Source organism: Mesoplodon densirostris, chromosome 13 (assembly GCF_025265405.1).
Source record: "Mesoplodon densirostris isolate mMesDen1 chromosome 13, mMesDen1 primary haplotype, whole genome shotgun sequence".
Taxonomy (NCBI): domain Eukaryota; kingdom Metazoa; phylum Chordata; class Mammalia; order Artiodactyla; family Ziphiidae; genus Mesoplodon; species Mesoplodon densirostris.
In genome coordinates this window covers 62,143,398-62,162,010 of record NC_082673.1, presented here as the reverse complement: position 1 = coordinate 62,162,010, position 18,613 = coordinate 62,143,398, and the positions used below count along the sequence as shown (strand labels likewise).

The window sequence follows — 18,613 nt, the reverse complement described above, 5'->3', positions numbered from 1 at the left end:
AACTAGGAAGTGAATGTTCCTAGAAAAAAAGAGATAAACTATTCCATTTTCCAAAAAGTTACAACGATAAGCCTTTCTCTGCCTCTGACAGATTTTCCACAGTAAAGAATACAACCTATCCAGAGTTGAAATTGCATACAGGAATTGAGGAAAGGTAAAGAAACAATAATGATACCCAAGTGCCAGCAAATTTGTAGATGTAAGTCCCTGCCCTGCCCCTATGGGCACTTACTCCCATTCATGCTTTAGCTCTCAAATCATCCTACAAGTTCCAGAAAAGCCTCCCTGGCCTCTACTCCTCCCTGGATTAGGGGAGAACCCCTTGTGAAAGACTGAGTATGTCTTTTCTTTATAACAAATAATTTGTCATCAAACGTTTATTTTTTGTGATTACTTGATTACGACTGTCCTCTAGAATGTGTTTCATAAGCTCAGCAACTGGATCTGTCCTCATTCTCATTGTGCACCCAAAGATTATCATGGGATCAAAAACATAGAAAGTACTCAAAAAATACTCAGCAATATTTGAACAGTATATGCCGTAAGAACTTGGTGGATTTTTTTTTCTCATGTTTCCTTAAAATTAGAAACATAGAGAGCAAAATCTTAAAGTGCATGTTACGTAGCCTCAAGTGTAGGCTGGGAAACTTTATCCCAGGATGGAATTTAGATTCCTGAAGGTAATATTACCTGTCAGCTGGCCTTTTAATAAGAACCGATGGCCTCACTATGCTCTTGAAAGCAGTCAGTCCATACAGGAGGGATTCCCATGCATGACACATTCCTATCGGCCTGTACCAGAGTATGAATAATTCCACTAACTACCGGTCACTCCAGACTTTTCTCTCCACTTAAGAAAGCCTTTTGAAACTGAGTGTGAGTGACCTTATTATGAGAGAGAGCCTTGTATCTGATTTAATTTATAAGAAAACTTAAACCATTCATAAACACCACTACTTTACAGAAACAAATCATTCATGGCACCCAACACAACGGATAGTGATAGACAAATGTGTCAAAATGATTTGGTGGAGAATGGCAGTCTTGAGGTGGCCTCTCAGGGAACCTATAGGAAAAGCCGAAATGTTCTTCAGAAAGCAGCTTGAAGTCCGTTTTGGTATACAAACAACTACCCAAGTACATTTCTGACAATGGTATGCCAGAGTTTTGCACCAAATTTCCTTTCTCCCAGCAGAAAATAACTTCCTTGGAAGGCTACATGATAAACAGGAAGTCAGGAAGACGAGGCTCAGAAAAGTAAGGACTTCAACAAACCTCTTGAGGGACCAAAAATGAAAAAAGTGATTTAACTAGACTTTTATTTGTTTTTGCATCTCACCTTGCTTAAAGCTCAAAGTCTAGACAGAGTCCAGTGGCTTGTCGTGGGTCATGTGCTCACACTGGTCAGAGGTGGGAAGGTGGCCTGGCTTGTAGTCCCACCAAGACTATGCAGTGTGTGAGATGAAATTCCCAAATAGAAATCAGATTAATGCTGCCGAAAGAGAGATACGTGAATGCTGCTGTTCATCACTCAAAAGTCCAAGCTTAGGCTCAGCCAAATAAAAGAACTACTGTTCTAGAAGGAACAATCCAAATGTAGTGCTTCCATATGTTTACTCTCATCATATAGTCTCTGGTCAATCCCTGACCCTTTCCTCTTGCCTCTACTGAGTTGATCAATGAAGGAGGTACATAAGTTTCGCTCTGTTATTTCAGCTATAACCCCAGTTGTAGCACTCCAGTCCCATCCATGGGCGCCTATATGCTGGCTAATTTTCACTGTGTTTCCTTTTGCTATACTTCCCTCAACAATTCTTTCTACAAGACAGATTTCTAAGAATCATGAACTGATTCTCTCTCTGGTATTCTAAATATCCACACAATGGCCAGATTTCTCCAACAGCTATTCTCTACTCTGAGCAGGATGCCCTGGAACTGACTGGAATGAAAATTGAGACTACGGGGCTTCCCTGGTGGCGCAGTGGTTGAGAGTCCGCCTGCCGATGCAGGGGACACGGGTTCGTGCCCCGATCCCGGAAGATCCCACATGCCGCGGAGCGGCTGGGCCCGCGAGCCATGGCCGCGGAGCCTGTGTGTCCGGAGCCTGTGCTCCGCAACGGGAGAGGCCACAGCAGTGAGAGGCCCGCGTACAGCAAAAAAAAAAGAAAAAAAAAAAAAAAAAAGAAAATTGAGACTACGATATTTCACATGCACCTGAACCTCCCCCAGAGATGGTATCTAATGGCTAATGATTTTTAACCTCAACATTTTATAAGGTAGACATTGTCAATTTCATACCATCAACAATACAATCCCTTAATGGTGCTTCCACACCATTAAGTCAAGTGCCTGCTACAAGACTTCCTGTTGAACCAACCTGAATAAAATAGTTTCAAGTTCAATTCCCCATAACTGCATGACTTATATCCAATTAAATCCAATCTTGTTAGATTCCAGTCAAATAGACTGCAGCCTATTATTCTATTTGGTTATGTTCCCTTTGATCCTGATTCTATCATCCTTTGTACTAAACCTTTCTTCTAGTCTCTTGTCACCTGAAAATTTGATCAGAACTGTTTGATAATAAAGTCAGCTAGGACAAGACAAAGAGGAAAGCCCAATTGCACCATTGTAGACCTCTCTTCAGGCTGATACTCATCCTCTGGTTCCTCTGCTCTGAATATAGCCCTTCCATCCGTGTCAGCTCCTTCTAGCCATATTAGCATGTTTCCTCATTTTGTCCACCAGAATATCATGAGAGATATACTAGAGTTACCCTGAACATTTCCTGTGTTTCAGAATCATATTTAAAAATCACAACAAGAAGAGGGAGGATGTGAGGTTGTTTTCGTGTGATTTCTAAATGATCACTGATTTTGTTTCTAAGTTATCATAAATAATATATTAAATAATTGATTCCAGTATTTTCCTAGGCATAGAATCAAATGTACTGATCTTTAATATGTAGCATCCAAATTCTTCCCTTTTGGAAACTTGGAACAAGTCCTCTATCATTTCTTCCATTTTTCATTATGCTCTAATGTTCAACAAGAACTCCTCTTTAAACCCTTAGGATGAATTCATTAAAGCCAGAAGAGTTGAACTTTTAAAAACATCTTGGCATACTTTTCACATTGCATTGTTTGTTTAACCCCCTCTTCACTAGGATTGCTCTATTATTCTTGGTGCAAAGAGTGCTCACTGTTCTTGACAGAGAGATAGAACAGAAATAGAGTTGGGTAGTGCTTCTCTGTCCACTTCACCAGTTTTCCTAACACAAACTGTCCTGTAGAGAAGACTTGCTCCTTCTCATTGCTTTTACTCTGAATATAGTGTAGAAACCCCTTAATTAATGTGACTCAGCTGTAGTAGTTGATGGATTAAGTGTGTGTTTTACACTTAAACTCTCTAAGGGTACCTGGTTTCACCATTTCTTCGATACAAGGTGAGGCTTATTCTTCGAGTGTGAATCCCTTGTTTGGAGTTCTGGATTACTTTTTTGCATATACCATACATCTAAAACGTAGGCTACAATCTTCCACTTTTGTTTCCTTAAAGTGCAATAAAAATTTAGAGCACTAGCAAAATCATCTGAATGCAGTAATCTTCCAAATTTTCACATTTTTCCCAATCTCTTTTAATTACAATGTAATTTTTAATTATTATTTTTTAGCCACTCATTTTTATAGCCTTTCTAAAGCATTTAATTTAGTAGTAATTTCTTTAAAAAAAACCCTTTCCCAGTCATTTCATGAATTTTCATAATATTTAACTATCACAACATATAAAACTGGCATAAATTGAGGAGAAAAACAATTGAGCCTTGGGATATACATAGCTCCAATGGCAGGTTTTGCCTGGTACTCATAGGCATTCTAGAAAGAGCCCAGGAACCATGAGCCTGCAGTCTTTATCAAGGATGTTTTAAAAACAGGATGAAGTGTGTCCGTTAATCTGGCATGCCATTAGGCAGAGGTCATTTAGGAGAGTTTATTCCATAACTTTTGGAAACTCCTTTTTATGGATCTTAGCAGTTTTCACAAACCCCAGAATCTTAAAGTTTTGTTCTATAGTATAATGGAATTCTTACAGACTGTTCTCTGTTGTTTTCCTTCTGGGCTATGGTTGCCCCTTTCTCTTTTCTATGAATGCTTAAAGACTGAGAGTTTCCTCTAGCAATCACCTCATCTTCCTTAAAAGTGTCTTAAATCCTGCCATTTGTGACAACATGGATGAAGCTTGAAGGCAGTATGCCTAGTGAGATAAATCACACAGAGAAAGACAAATACCGTATGACCTTAATTATACATGGAATCTTCAAAAAAATAAAACAAACTCATAGAAAAAGAGATCAGACATGTGGGTACCAGAGGAGGGATTGTGGAGAAGGGGAATTGGAGGAAGGTGGTCAAAATGTGCAAACTTCCAGCTATAAGATAAATAAATATTAGGGAATTAATGTACAACATGATGACTATAGTTAATACTGCTGTATGAGATCTAGGAAAGTTGTTAAGAGAGTATGTTCTTAGAGTTCTCATCACAAGGAGAAAAATAATTTTTTCTTTTCTTTTTTTTATATTGTATCTATATGAGATGATGGATATTAGCTGACCCTATTGTGATAATCATTTCACAATATATGTAAATTAAATCATCATGCAGTACACATAAAGCTTCTACAGCCATGTATGTCAATTCTCAATAAAACTGGGTGAAAAAAATATCCTTTTTACTATAGCAGCAGATTTCCAATATTGGTAAATTTAACTCTGTATTCAACGAAAACAATGTTTATTGCATGCCTTTGCATGCCTGCTATGTGAAAGGCACTGGGCCTCCTTTTTTGTTTGTTTGTTTGCTTGCTTGTTTTGCGGTACACGGGCCTCTCACTGTTGTGGCCTCTCCTGTTGCGGAGCACAGGCTCTGGACGCGCAGGCTCAGTGGCCATGGCTCACGGGCCCAGCCGCTCCGCGGCAGGTGGGATCTTCCTGGACCGGGGCACGAACCCGTGTCCCCTTCATCGGCAGGCGGATTCTCAACCACTGCGCCACCAGGGAAGCCCTGTTTGTTTGTTTTTGAGCAACTTCCCTTTCTGGTCTTTAGGCTATTGGGCACATGCTTACATTTCCTGTTACTGATTTATTTATTTTCCTAATTTACCATCCCTAAATCTGATATACATCTGGCATTCTCTTATTTTCTTTTTCTCTTGATATAGAATTCATCTGGTTTCAAGTGTCAGAACACTTTAGCTGGCTTAAATAAAGAAAAGGAGAGTGAGTGTGTGTGTGTGTGTGTGAGTGTGTGTGTGTGTGTGTGTGTGTGTGTGTTTAGGAAAACCTCTTCCCTCCTGTAGCTGGAAATCCAGGGGATTTAATCAAAACTTTCATGGTGTCATCAGGCCTCTGGCTCCACCTCTCTTCAGTTCCCTTGGCTGTGACCTCATCTATGAGTCAGGTTTGTCCTGAGACTGGCTCCCTTCATGAAACTAAAAATCAGTTGGGTATTTAGTCATCTAATATGTCCCTCTCCCCCTAGGTAACCTCCACAAGCAGAGGGGCTGCATCTTGTTATTACACCTCACTCTACCTGACATCTAGCATGGGGTCTGGCACAGGGTAGCTACCAATAAACATGTACTGAAGGAATAATGATTGCCTGTCATTAACCATGCACTGAACTAGATGCTTTGTACTTCTCACCTCCAAGACATGTATGAATTTAAGCTTGAAACATCAGAGTTTAAGGGTGTCACTTTTTTTCTTTTTTATTTCTCTGAATCAAATTGTGTCTGCTTCAAGCCCACAACCACTGGGCTGAGGAGAATTTCAATCTTAGTCATCAGGGCACCCGTCGCCACTCTATTTTGTACCATGCAAATCTATTGGACATACGCAGCGCCAGGAAACTGGATAAGAAGCAGCTTCTTTTACCCATGGTTACTGCAGGCCTGATATTTCTTGGTCCGTGTCACATGTCACACAGGTGAACATTTGCCGATGCTCTCTGACTTAATCACCGCCATTCTACATGGACTCTCAGAGATCTGCCTTCCTGACAATTGGCTCCATTTCTCACACCATTCCCTGAGGTTCTTTGTGCCACTGGCCTTTGTCATAGCATCTCCCATCCCCAGACTGGAGAAATGGATCCCCCAACCGCCCGCAGGTGTCACTACTTCTACTTCTACCACTCAAAGCACTTTGACATTTCTGGGACAAACCATATAATTCCCCTCAATGAGCCATTCTTGGGTGGAAGTGGGCAAAGGTGATGTTAACACAAGCTATTCCTTTATTTTTTGATAACTCATTCTTATATTTAACGATTCTGTGTTTTACATAAGACGGTTCTCAAAATAAAGGGTAACAAGCAGGGAAGTTGGCAACTCTGACCCCTATCCAGCAGGTTCATGGCAGAATCTATGTATGCATCCATCAGTCTTGAACACGTTCTCCCCATTCTAGGTCAGAACAAAATGTGAAGTGGTCACCTGAACCCATTAGTTGGCTTTTATACTTTTTTTCCTGCCCTTACTAGAGGAAGCAACACTAAGCACACCCACCTAATTAGCTAAGGACAAAAAAGCTTCTCAAGCGGACTCTTCACTCAAAATGCATGCCAACACTAACACACTTCTAATCCCAGTGGGCAGAATTTGACTGGTATCCTGACTGCCCGGGGTTGTATTTTTCTCCTAGTTCAGTATTTATTGGAAATTTTATCATCGGTTTTGTTTTGTCCATCCCATAATGTACTAATATCAACTACCAGTCTGATTTTACCACAGACAATGAAAGAATCCTGCCTGTTCAATCACAGTGCCAGCCACAAAGAGACTGGACCTTTCTTTTCCAGGAAAGACATTAGCATGACCATTTCTCCCATAGCAGTGGTCCCTAAATCCAATATAAATCCATCTCTTATACCTTTAAGTCAAAATATGTAGTATACAAAACCACTGACTAATGATATTGAATATATTTTAAACATGAATTAGGGAAATAAAGTCTTTGTTTTTTGTTTTTAATGTCTTGACAGATTTACAAAGCTAAAGAGATGTGAGGTAGAGTGCACTAATCTGGTCAACCCAGGTCAGTCTAGAAAGTTGTATGAATCATCTAAGCACTCACACTCAAACCACCTAAATGAGCTGGATAATCTATGCAAGCTCAGGTCCAGTTAGGTACTGCCTTGACTGACTTGCTTCCTGTAAACAAAAAAGAAAGGAAAAATAACGATGCTCAAGTTCACACAATTGGTTTGGACTACTCACAACCATTCTCTGAGAGGTGACTGTTGGCAATGCTTCTTTCCCGTTATGCTGGAAAGGCTCTAAGAGAAGCTTTCTCGTGTTATCCTGGTCCTTATGGCCTAGAAAAATTGTGCAGAGGAAGACAAAATGGGTAAATAATATTTTTAAGTTCATCCAAATTTTAAAATTCCCAATCAGCCTACTTTAGTGCTGAAGGAATACCTAGTCACTCGTATGATTTATTATTGTTTCCTCAGCTCTGGTTCCATGAACATAAATATGTTTATATTTTTAATCATGGAGAAATCCTTTGGGGTGAATACTAGCAACTTTGGTAATACTTTGTATCTGAGGTTTCTATTAAAGGTTGGCTAGCACCATTGCAAAAGAAAGAGCCTTCCCTGTGTGCTACTGTTAAGACCTGCAGTCCTCTTAGATAAGAGGCCTGCCTTCATTAGCTCCCTTCTTCTGCCTTCTAGGTTTAGAAAGTATGAATAGTCTTCATCCTCACTTTAAAATCCATTCAAAACTGCCTTGAATAAAGTAAGGCAACTAAATTTGAAGTTTAAAATAAGACAATCCTTGCAGAGAAAATCAGTCAGTTATCAGTAGAGTTCCATGCAGCTCATTGGAAATTCAGAATTTGGAACACAAATTTAGAATATTGAACATGGCATTATTCATTGCCTGGCACAGAGTCATGCAAGGCAGTTAGCCAAACAAGCTATCTCTCTACTTACAGGTGAAACAACGGTTTGGAGAATCTTAAAAATTTGAAAACATTCATAAATCAAAATAGGAGGTTTTCTAAGAGGGAAGTTAACATGTTGCCAAGTTAAGCAAACTAAAGAAGAAAACAAGCTGGCCGTTAAAATGGTTTTCATGACAGATACTTACACTTCCTCAAACAATATCAATTAGTGTGTTTAGAACAGACTTCCCAAAGATGATATTTCAATCAGTATATTTTCTGGATGTACAGAGCTTTCTTTCATTGTTTCAGACGGCAGAAAATAGGATGATGGTTAGCACTGCTGACAATGGTAGAGCTGGGGCTTCCTGTGTATACAAACACCTGAGCTGATATAAAAATTACAGTACTTCTAGAACCTCAAAGGAAAACTTTTCCCTACCTATCAACAATAAAACTTGTTCATGTGTGAGTGTTCTCAGCTTACAGGTATACTTCCCTCTTTTCCAAAAATAATTTTGTCTTTTGAGGATCAGCTAAATTTGCCCTTGTTTTCTAAGGCCTGGTCTAGTCTTACCACGTTGTTATGAGGCTACATCAAGAACATGGGTAGGGCTTCCCTGGTGGCGCAGTGGTTTAGAGTCCACCTGCCGATGCGGAGGACGCGGGTTCGTGCCCCGGTCTGGGAGGATCCCACGCGCCGAGGAGCGGCTGGGCCCGTGAGCCATGGCCGCTGAGCCTGTGCGTCCAGAGCCTGTGCTCTGCAAAGGGAGAGGCCACAGCAGTGAGAGGCCCGCGTACCACACACACACACACAAAGAACATGGGTAAAAAGTTATGGGATTCTAAAAGAAGAAAAAAATGGAAGAAAACTTTCCTACTGAGTCAGTTATTGAGTTCTCCTCTGTTATTGAAAACCTAGACAGTGAATTAAGCCAAGGGACTTAAACTGATCTACAGTATAAAGACTTGAGGAGGAAAAGCAACCAGAGGTGTAACACAGAGAACCTTCCTGGACTGGGTTTTGGGGAGAATTTTTAAAGTTTGGTGTTTGAGCAGCTCCAGAGCTGCAGAGTTAGGGAAAAGAGAGAACACAATTAAGATGTGTAGGATGCATCAGGAATTGAATCCCTTCAATATGCGAAAGATGCAAGTAAAAAGGCAAAGTATTGTGTTTACTGTATCTATTTCTTTGATATCCCTCTATAAAAAGTCTGTGCAATGCAGTGCACTGGTTATACGCGCACCACAAGCTAACTCACTCATGTCCAAAAAAGAGTATGCTCATTCTGGATCCTCAACAAATTGTCCACAAAAAAAGGCACAAAAATCCTCCTTCAATGGCCATAACACCAATTATGACCAAGTTGTAAGGCTTGCAGTTGCATTTGAGTTCATTTTGTGAACACACCACTTGACATGGGTTTTGACTGAGAGTGGCTTTCACAGAATTTTGTCAGTAAGCTTCCAGGTCAGTTGTTGAAAAGCCTAAAGTCATTTCTATCCCTGCTGCTTTCCTTATATGTGACCACGTGACCTATTCATTTGTGTATTTCTCTCTGGAATCTGTTAGGATTTGCTTTTTATCTCTGCTGTTCTGAATGTCATAAATGGTCCTGGACATTTTGCATTTTTATGGGTCCGTGCCATGGTGGGCATTTCACTTGGTAAGACTTTTAGGTCTAGAAATTATTATCCTTTGGTTCTGGAAAAGTTCCTTGTACATTTATTTGATAATTTCTTTCCCTCTATTTCCTTTGTTACCTTTTGCAGTAACTTCTGTTTTTTGGACATTGGAACTACTAGAATGATATAACTTTCTTGTCTTTTCTTCCTATATATTTATATATTTGACTTTTTGTTACTTCTTCTAGAAGGTTTGCTCAAGTATATTAATCAACCCTTAAGTTGAATTTTAATATCTATTTCATATTTGTTTTAATTTCCAAAAACTCTCTTTTATACTCTAACACTGAATCACTTTTTACTTTTTTTTACTTTATACTGATTTCATTTTCATGAATGTAGTATCTTCTCTTATCTCTCTTGGGATAGTAAACATAGTTTCTTTGAGATTTTGTTAGCTCCCTGTATGGTCTCTTTATCCCCGGCTTCCTGTTTCCTGTTTGTTTCAGTCTCTGTCTTTACGTTAGAGTCTTATCTCAAAACTCAGGTAATCTTTTGGGTCCACTTCAACTTCAGCAAATAGTACAATGCTGGTTGGACTATATCTGTGTTCATGGGTGGGATTTGTCAAATAGTGGGCTTCGGTAAAGGAAGTTGGGTGGAGGGCATTCAACAGACTGCCAGTGTTCCAGGGAAATCTTAAATGTCCATTCTTGTAAACCTTGAGTGGGTCCATTTCCTCAGAATGAAATCCTTCCCTCTCCTGTGTCAGTGGGAAAAGAGGGACTTCCTGTGCTCTGGGGGCTAAAAATGGAAAAGAGGCATGGGGACTTCTTCGTTTAGTATAAAATTTTCACTTAATCCCCCTGTTTCCATGTAGCACCTACCCCTACCTCTGCTTTGCCTCTTGGTGCAGACACCAGACTCTATTGTGCATCTCCTGAAACGAAAGCTCCAGTCTTCAGCCTGGGTGGAGGAGGGAGTATAAAAAGTCTCATCACCTCATTTAAAAGCAGGCAACCACACCATTACTGGACACATACCTCTCCTCTTCCCTTGAGGGGTACATACTACCTACAGCTCCTGACTCTCAGGAGAGAGTGGGCACTGTATTGTCCCTTCTGGATGTTCCGTGCTACCCCTCCACACACTTAGCTGTCAACTTTTTCTGTTCAACACGGTCTCTTACCATTTACTTAACTGCTTTCCAACTTCCAGCTTTTTTGACATGAACCATCTACGCTCATTTCCTCTCACAATCTCTTTCCCTTGTGTTTCCATAGCTTTCCTGCCATTTAATGAGGTTCGTAGAGGAAGGGTGAATACACACGTGGTCAGTCTGCCATGTTAAACTGGAAATCTATGGTAGCTTTTAAACAAGTTTACCCTCTAACAATGCAAGTAAGGCTGCAAAGAGACATGAGAGTTCAGAGTCAAGTGAGGCAACCTTATGTGTGAGAGAAGCCCAGGTGTGGTCAAGTTATTTGCTGCAGTTCTAATTGATATTGGTGTTAATAACAATGACCTTTAGAGATGCTGATGAAGATGTGGATGAGGAAATGTTTGTAGAGATGTGACATAAACTGTAAAGTTTGTTCATCATCACCCCTCATAGGTAGAGACTAAATTTGTATCAACTCACCGATAATTCTATGCTAAAAACTTTTTCTGGCTTTTGTCATCAAGGCAGCAAATTATCCAGTAGCAAAGACAAAAGCATTTATATAGCCAAGAAAAAAAAAATGCCGGACTACTAAAAGGGTCAAAATATATCAGACCAAATATCTGAATCTGATCTTATCCTTTCCTTCACCTCTGGACCTTCACACAGGCCATTTCCTCCCTAAGGATATGCTTTGTCACCTCTTTTCACTTTGCTTGACTAATTATCAACTTCCCTTTTTTGTTTTATCAATAATAATTATAATAAGAATGTTACTAACTACTTACAGTGACTGGATGTATTATATTATTGACTTCACATATATTATCTCATTTATTGTTTGGAGCAAACCTAGGAGGTAGAAATTCCCTTTGTCTCCATTTTATACATAAGAAAACTGAGGCATAATTTATATGCACTTTCTCAAAGAATTCCCCAGTCTCTTAGTTGTGTCTTACAACGCAGTGGTTAGGATATATACTCTGGAGCGAGTTCCTTAGGAAATCTGATTAACCTCTCTGTTCTTTGGAATCCCTGTCGGAAAATAAAAATGTAGATAATAGCAGTTTTTATCTTACATGGTTGTCCTGAAGATTAAATAAATTAATCCAAGAGAAGCCCCTTGAACAGAACCTGGTGTGTGGTAAAACAGTGACTACATACAAGCTATTACTGTGTGCTGCCTGAGCCCCCAGAAAATTCCCTATTTTAACACTTATTACACTGTATTGGAATCTGAGGGTTTTTTTTTTTTAACTACATCAGTTTAGTTCAGTAAATACGCACACAAACACATACTATTCCCATTACACAAACAATTTAGAAGCAACTTATTTAGCAGTTGAAATGATAGTTCCACAAGCCATTACTTAGCATCTGAAATGACAGTTTCAGGGTCCTAGGCACAACTTGGCGGCCAAAAACGTTTAGGTATGGTCTATGGATCGCTTATTCGTCTGTGATGGGTTTAAGTGGAACTGCAGAGGCTGCCTCTGCAGTGCATGGGCACAATCCGAGTTTTGCATTTTCTGTATCCCACTCCTCACTTTCCAGGGGACTGTGAGCCCTGGGAGGGCCATGATTGTGTCTGTGCTCTTTAGCGTGGTATCCTACCACTCAGTACAGTGCCTAGAATGTAAAGTGTACTTAATAAATAGTTGTTGAAAATGAGAATCAATGAATGAAGGCTTGTAGGAATTCAACTCCTTTGGGTGAGTTTTACACGTGCAGAAAATAAGCAAGGGTAGAATACTCAATTAGCTTCCGGCAGAAACATAGTCATTATAAGGAGCAAAGGCAGATCTTCTAACAGCTCTAACTTGGAATCAGAAGCGCAGGCTGTAAGGACCGTGTTCTTGATTTCCTGACCATGGGATCCTAATCTCATTATCAAATGAGATAAGGTACATGCAAGCACTCTGTAAACTGGCTATCCCTGTAAAGGGTTACTCTAAAAGATTTCTCCCCAGACCATATCAATCTGGAATTACAGTTGGGATATTAGTTTAATAGGCCTGTCATTCTCCAGGGTGTTTCTGAACTGTTGCCATCTTCACCATCCTAAGTGCCTGTTAGATTCCTTGTTGATGACGAATATATGTAGATTGTGTGAGGGGGGAAAATGGGGGGTGGGGACAGGAAGCAGAGACTATTTGTGCTTCACTTTGTCCCCAAGTTCCTAGAGGACAAAGAGAATTGAAATGCTCAGAAAAGTTTTAGAACAGGCAAAAGTACATAAAGTCACCTACAGAACCTATAAACATAAGTAATGATTCTATTTGTTTTGGCAACGGTGCTAGGAGAAGAAAAATCTCAGATTGCTTAATAAGATAGGAAAGAAAAAGAAATATGAATAGTTTCATCTTATTTAGAGACCAGCCACCACCTCCTGCCACCAACCAGTTTGGTTGGTTGATTTATTGTTTAATTAAATAATTTGTTTATTTGTTCAACCAATATCATAGATATACACCATCTAATATGCGCAGAGCCTTATGGCTACATTGGCAAGCAAAAGGGAGCAAAACGTTACATCTTGAAACTTACAGCCTGGGGGACACAGAGGCTATCCCTATGCCTCTGCTTCTGGTTTGGACCAACTCTCATATCTGAACTGGAGAGAGTCTTTCTTCATTTAAGAAGCCATGACTGTCAACAGTGGGAGATGGTGTCCTTTCTATAGAGAAATATTAGACAGACATTTATTAGAGCATACCAGTTTGCAATACCATTTCTGAAAAAGAAAGTGAGTGCTGGAAAGAAGGATAAAAGTATTTAAATTTAAAAAGATACATCCTGTAAAGAAAAATTAAATGATTTAAAAAATCTAAACAGCAGAAACCAAAGTCTGATTTAATATCTGCATTCAACAAAAGGTTTTCATGTAGGAAATAACCTTGAATAATGTAGGGGAACTGTAGTCCTTACCTAAGAAAGACCTGCCTGGCATTGGATGATAAAGAACTGGACTGGGAAACCGAGGAAACCTAGAGACTCATACTTCCAGGAGACCCATGGATTAAACATCAAGTTGCTTCATCACAGAAGCATCAGTAAAACCATCTCTCCCAGTGCTTTTCAGCTTTATAGATAAGTGAGAGGCCAATTACAATAGATGGCTATTAATTCCATGTAGAGAAAATAGAACAGAGAAAATGAATTTGTTTTGATTCTATTTATACTTTTATTGCAAAAGCCAGACAAGCTCTTATAGATCACTTCAACATTATTGGACCCTTTTCATGTGTCAGGCCCTGTATTCGGTGATGGAAATCTACAAAGATTCTTCTATTTTCAGTAAATATATAATTTACTGGGGAGACAGAGCTCATAACTACTCACCGTCAAATAATCCCTTCCTATATGCCAGGCATTTTGTTAAGTATTTTATATGCCTGATTTTATTTAATTTTTACAGCAGCCCTAGGAGGTATGTATTATCATCTGCAGATACAACAATTCAAAACTTTTGAGATGTTAACTAAATCACCAAGTGTTCAGAGCCAAATCATGGAGCTAGGATTCAAACCCAGTCTTACCTGATCCAAAGCCTGTGTACTCTTTTTTTTTTTTTTTACATCTTTATTGGAGTATAATTGCTTTACAATGGTGTGTTAGTTTCTGCTTTATAACAAAGTGAATCAGTTATACATATACATATGTTCTCATATCTCTTCCCTCTTGCGTCTCCCTCCCTCCCACCCTCCCTATCCCACCCCTCTAGGTGGTCACAAAGCACCGAGCTGATCTCCCTGTGCTATGCGGCTGCTTCCCACTAGCTATCTATTTTAAGTTTGGTAGTGTATATATGTCCATGCCACTCTCTCGCTTTGTCACAGCTTACCCTTCCCCGCCTGTGTACTCTTGATTACTACTTCCCACTTTGTGATATACTCCAAAACAAAGGATAGTGATAACGATAGTAATAACAGTAGCATAGCAGTAACAAATAAAAGTAACAATGATAGTAAAAATGATAATAATAGCATAATGCTTATTATAAGAAACATATAAACAATAGTGTTTGGCGATTAGAGAAAATGGAGACATTGCTTTCAACTGGAGATCATTGGAAATCTTTGACAGGTCATTTTAGAAAGACAATTGTCCACCAGTATAGGTGACCCCACTTCTGTAGCAGAGCAGTCATTTTTGAGGAGCTACCCAACCAACCAATATTTCTCAGCCCCTCCGCCATGACTAGTTCTCATCAGTGGAATCTGAGTGAAAGTGATGTGGGTCCCTCCACTGCCAAGGCAGTGTAGACACAGGTTTGTTTTTCCCACATTCTCTTTCTTCTTGCTGACCAGAATACCTATATAAATACTGCTTTATAAATACTGCTTTGTATTTATACAAAACATAAACTTTTATTCTACTAAGCCACTGACATTTTAGGGACTTACTCATTGAAGCCACCGGCATTACACTAACTAATACAGAAATTATTCTGAGCAAAGGATAGAAAATAAGCAATATCATAGAGGCATGATGTGTGCAGGGAGAGTGAACAATTCAGGTCTTTGGAGGATAGATATTAGAAGGATAATGACTGAAAAAGTCATTTAGGACCATGAATACCAGGCACGGAGTTTCAACTCTCAGTGATGGAGATCCCCTGAGACAAGGGAGGTCATAAGTGAAACCTATCCCATTTAAACCTAAAAAAAAATGTTTGTAGTTTCCATTAGAAATATGAGCAGAAAGAATTTTGGATCATGGATGGCTAACTGCCCTCCCCTGTTAAATAAATATGTTTGGTTTTAAGTGGAATATACACACTCGCAAGCTCACACATATGCACACTTGCACACACAAACATGCACACATACACACTTGCATGCCTGCAAAGCACAGACATGCACACACATACACTATTCACACACATGTGCACACACTTATTCACACCTGTGAATTCACACACCATTTTCTCCTCAAGCAGTGTTAGATGTTATCTAAATAATCTTCTAACTGTATGTTTATATAGCTATCTATTCATTTCTAGAACTGCATCTGTTTGGACACCTGGCTTATATATTTTTGTGAGGAAGAAAAACTAGAGTGCATGGCTGAATACTTGTATTCTCATTGCCTTTGTGCTCTCTGTTTCCCCTTCTTTGCCTCGTGGAAGTAAGTCAGAAATGGAAGGGGCATAACTCAAGGAAAAAGAGAAAGCCCATCTTTTTCACTTCTCTGTCTTCTTTTCTTCTTATTCTTTAAACACTTTCTTCTGTGGGTCTCCACACACTCTCCTCAGGTGGGTTCAGAAGGTCCTGAGAGCTGCCAAACTTCCCCTCCAATAAGAAACTTGTGCAAAAGGCCAGCTGCTTCCCAGAGGGATGTGACAGATGGAGAGATCACTGTGCAGGGCTCAGATGGCTCACTCAGGTGGAGAGGCATCAGGGAGCTGGAAGCAGAGCTCTGGAAATTATTCCTGTCCTGCTTCAGCTTCTCATGTTAACAATTCCACACCCTTCTAAGCTGTGAATTTTGGAGGTTGCAGAGCCCAGAGGCATGCTTTTTTTTTCTCCTGAAAGAGCAAATCTGTTTGAGTTCTCTAAAGCCACCATGTCATTGGGGATATTGTCTTTATTGCACTGTACACTATTTTCTAGCATTCACTGATGCCTAACTCAGTCTAATTTTCTCACCTGGGTGTGATGCTGACTTACCAATGGTAACACCAGAGTAACCTCAACCAGCTTATAAAGGGGGCTCTTCAACAACCACAGTGCAGCCAGAGCCAAGATGGCACATGGAATGACATGCATGGGTGTGGCCCGATGTGATAGTTTAGACTTTGCAACTGGCCTGATGGAGGAGTGGCAAGTGTGGAGTGCTCAGAAATTGTAGCTTGGTTAGAGATAACGAATATTTCCCCTATAGGATACATTGTTTGTGGTTCTTCCTTCCTCCCAGGAGCCACGAGGCAATGCCATGCAGGCAGCTTTACTCTCAGATACCATCACTGGATGGGAAAGCGTGACAAGGCAGATGTTGAAGTTCCACATCTAACCTTTACCTTCAAAGAACAGAAAAATTAGCAACTACCAACCCCCTCATCACCGTAGGGTTGATTAGGCTAACATTAGCATCTGTACAAGTTACTAGATTGAAGATGTTTATTGCCAGAAAGCAGGAATTCTGTTTAACTGTTTCTTTCTTGTTAGTGAGATGCTGACTACCATAGTTTTGCTGTGTCCAGTAGTTGTACCCTGTCTCTTTGTCACCAAAGGAACATCAGCAGAAAAACAAGTGACTAATACCCCCCAGGGTAGCACCTAGAAACCTGTATCAAGATGATGAGCATCTGTGTTAAATTTCAGACCCTTGGTATCTGAAGAAGCTCCACAACAGAGCCTTGATGTGCTTTTTGCCCCAAAGTTGAGGTGACATTGAGCTTTTGAACAGTGTACATATACATATGAGAAGATTTTACTAATATATGTTCCAAGACACCTGGCGAAGTTAGAGCACAATTCATGGACTTGGAAAAGTTCTGTTTATATTAGATTTTTTTAATGCTTAGCTAAGTGGCCTCCAAGTGGATCAAACCCACAACTTTGGCAACAGCATAACTATATTCTACCTAAAAGACTTTCATATTCTTCTCTACATAGAAGCATCTGAGGAACTTGATAAACTGCAGATTCTAGGGCCTCACTTTAGAGTCTCTGATGCAGCCAGTCTGAAGTGGGACCCAAGAATCTGCATCCCAATAAGGCTCCCAGGAGATTCTGATGCAGTAGTCTTGAAACCAAACCCAGAAATAATGTTAATTGAGGCAAATGCCAATTTGAAAGTTTGAAGTCTTCTTTGAGGTTATAGAGAGGACTACACCTCATCATGGGTTAATCTTATTTGCCATGATGAAAGTGGGAAAGAGAAAGAAAGTAGGAAAATGACAAAGAGAGAAAGTGGGATGTTTTACATTGGGTTCCCCGGAGGTCGAGGCTGAGACAGGAATTCTTGTGCAGGCAAAAGGGGTGAGGGAGGCAAGCTAGCAGACGAGAAGGAGCTAATCAGAGAGGGGGTCTCCGCTGGAGTCTAGCCTCAGCCTGACCCCTCAGGGAGCTCTAGGGCATGAGTCACACACACATTTTGAGGCCAGGTCTCAGTTTCTTGTAACCCCGTATCACTTCATCCTTAGCTGTGGGCTACCCCTGGATGTGGGGCTCCAGCTCCCAGGCATCTCTGTTTGGGGTGGTTCCTTCCAGCAGGGAACAATATTCTGGAGGAAGAAACGGCTGTGAGCTTAGCCAGCCAACACTTCTGGCCGGTGGGGGAAGGATGCACCAGCCCAATAAAGGACATTTTGGTGGAGTACCAATGGCATCAGATACAGGGAGGAACGGAAGTAGGGGAATGAGAAAAAGAATGATAAATAAACACTTCTCAACTAAGGATGATCCAAACAAAAGTTCTGTTCCAGTCAACAACCTGAATGGCACTAAAAAGCCAACAAGTCACTTTCTGTGGTACATTCCACTGAGTGTTCACAAATTGCAGCATTCTTGAGCATCTGCAGACTTGAGGCTAGTGTCTAGATAGCTGCGTCCAGAGTAATCTGTGGTTATAAGGGCACGAAGGTACAGGAGGAGATGAGACCACACACCAAATCACAGAATCTTAGAGATGAACAACTGAGCAGTCCAACAATTCCTCTCCGAAGCACAGGCCATTATACTCAACTTCATGCCATCTGCAAATGTAGTAAACACACATTTTCACCATAGTTAAACTAAAATGTAGTATATCAATCAAGACCACTGATTAAATCAAAAGTTCAAAACCCTTTGTGTAGGATAAAGCACCACTAGGATAAACCAATCCAAGTCATACTTTCCATCTTACCCAAAATTCCATGAATTATTTT

The 18,613-nt window shown here is 40.2% G+C and overlaps 1 pseudogene; it reads left to right on the top strand.

The window, feature by feature from the left end:
* Positions 1–18,255, top strand: part of LOC132500625 (integrator complex subunit 10-like) — a 91,662-nt pseudogene extending 73,407 nt beyond the window's left edge.
* The last annotated feature ends 358 nt before the right edge of the window (positions 18,256–18,613 follow it).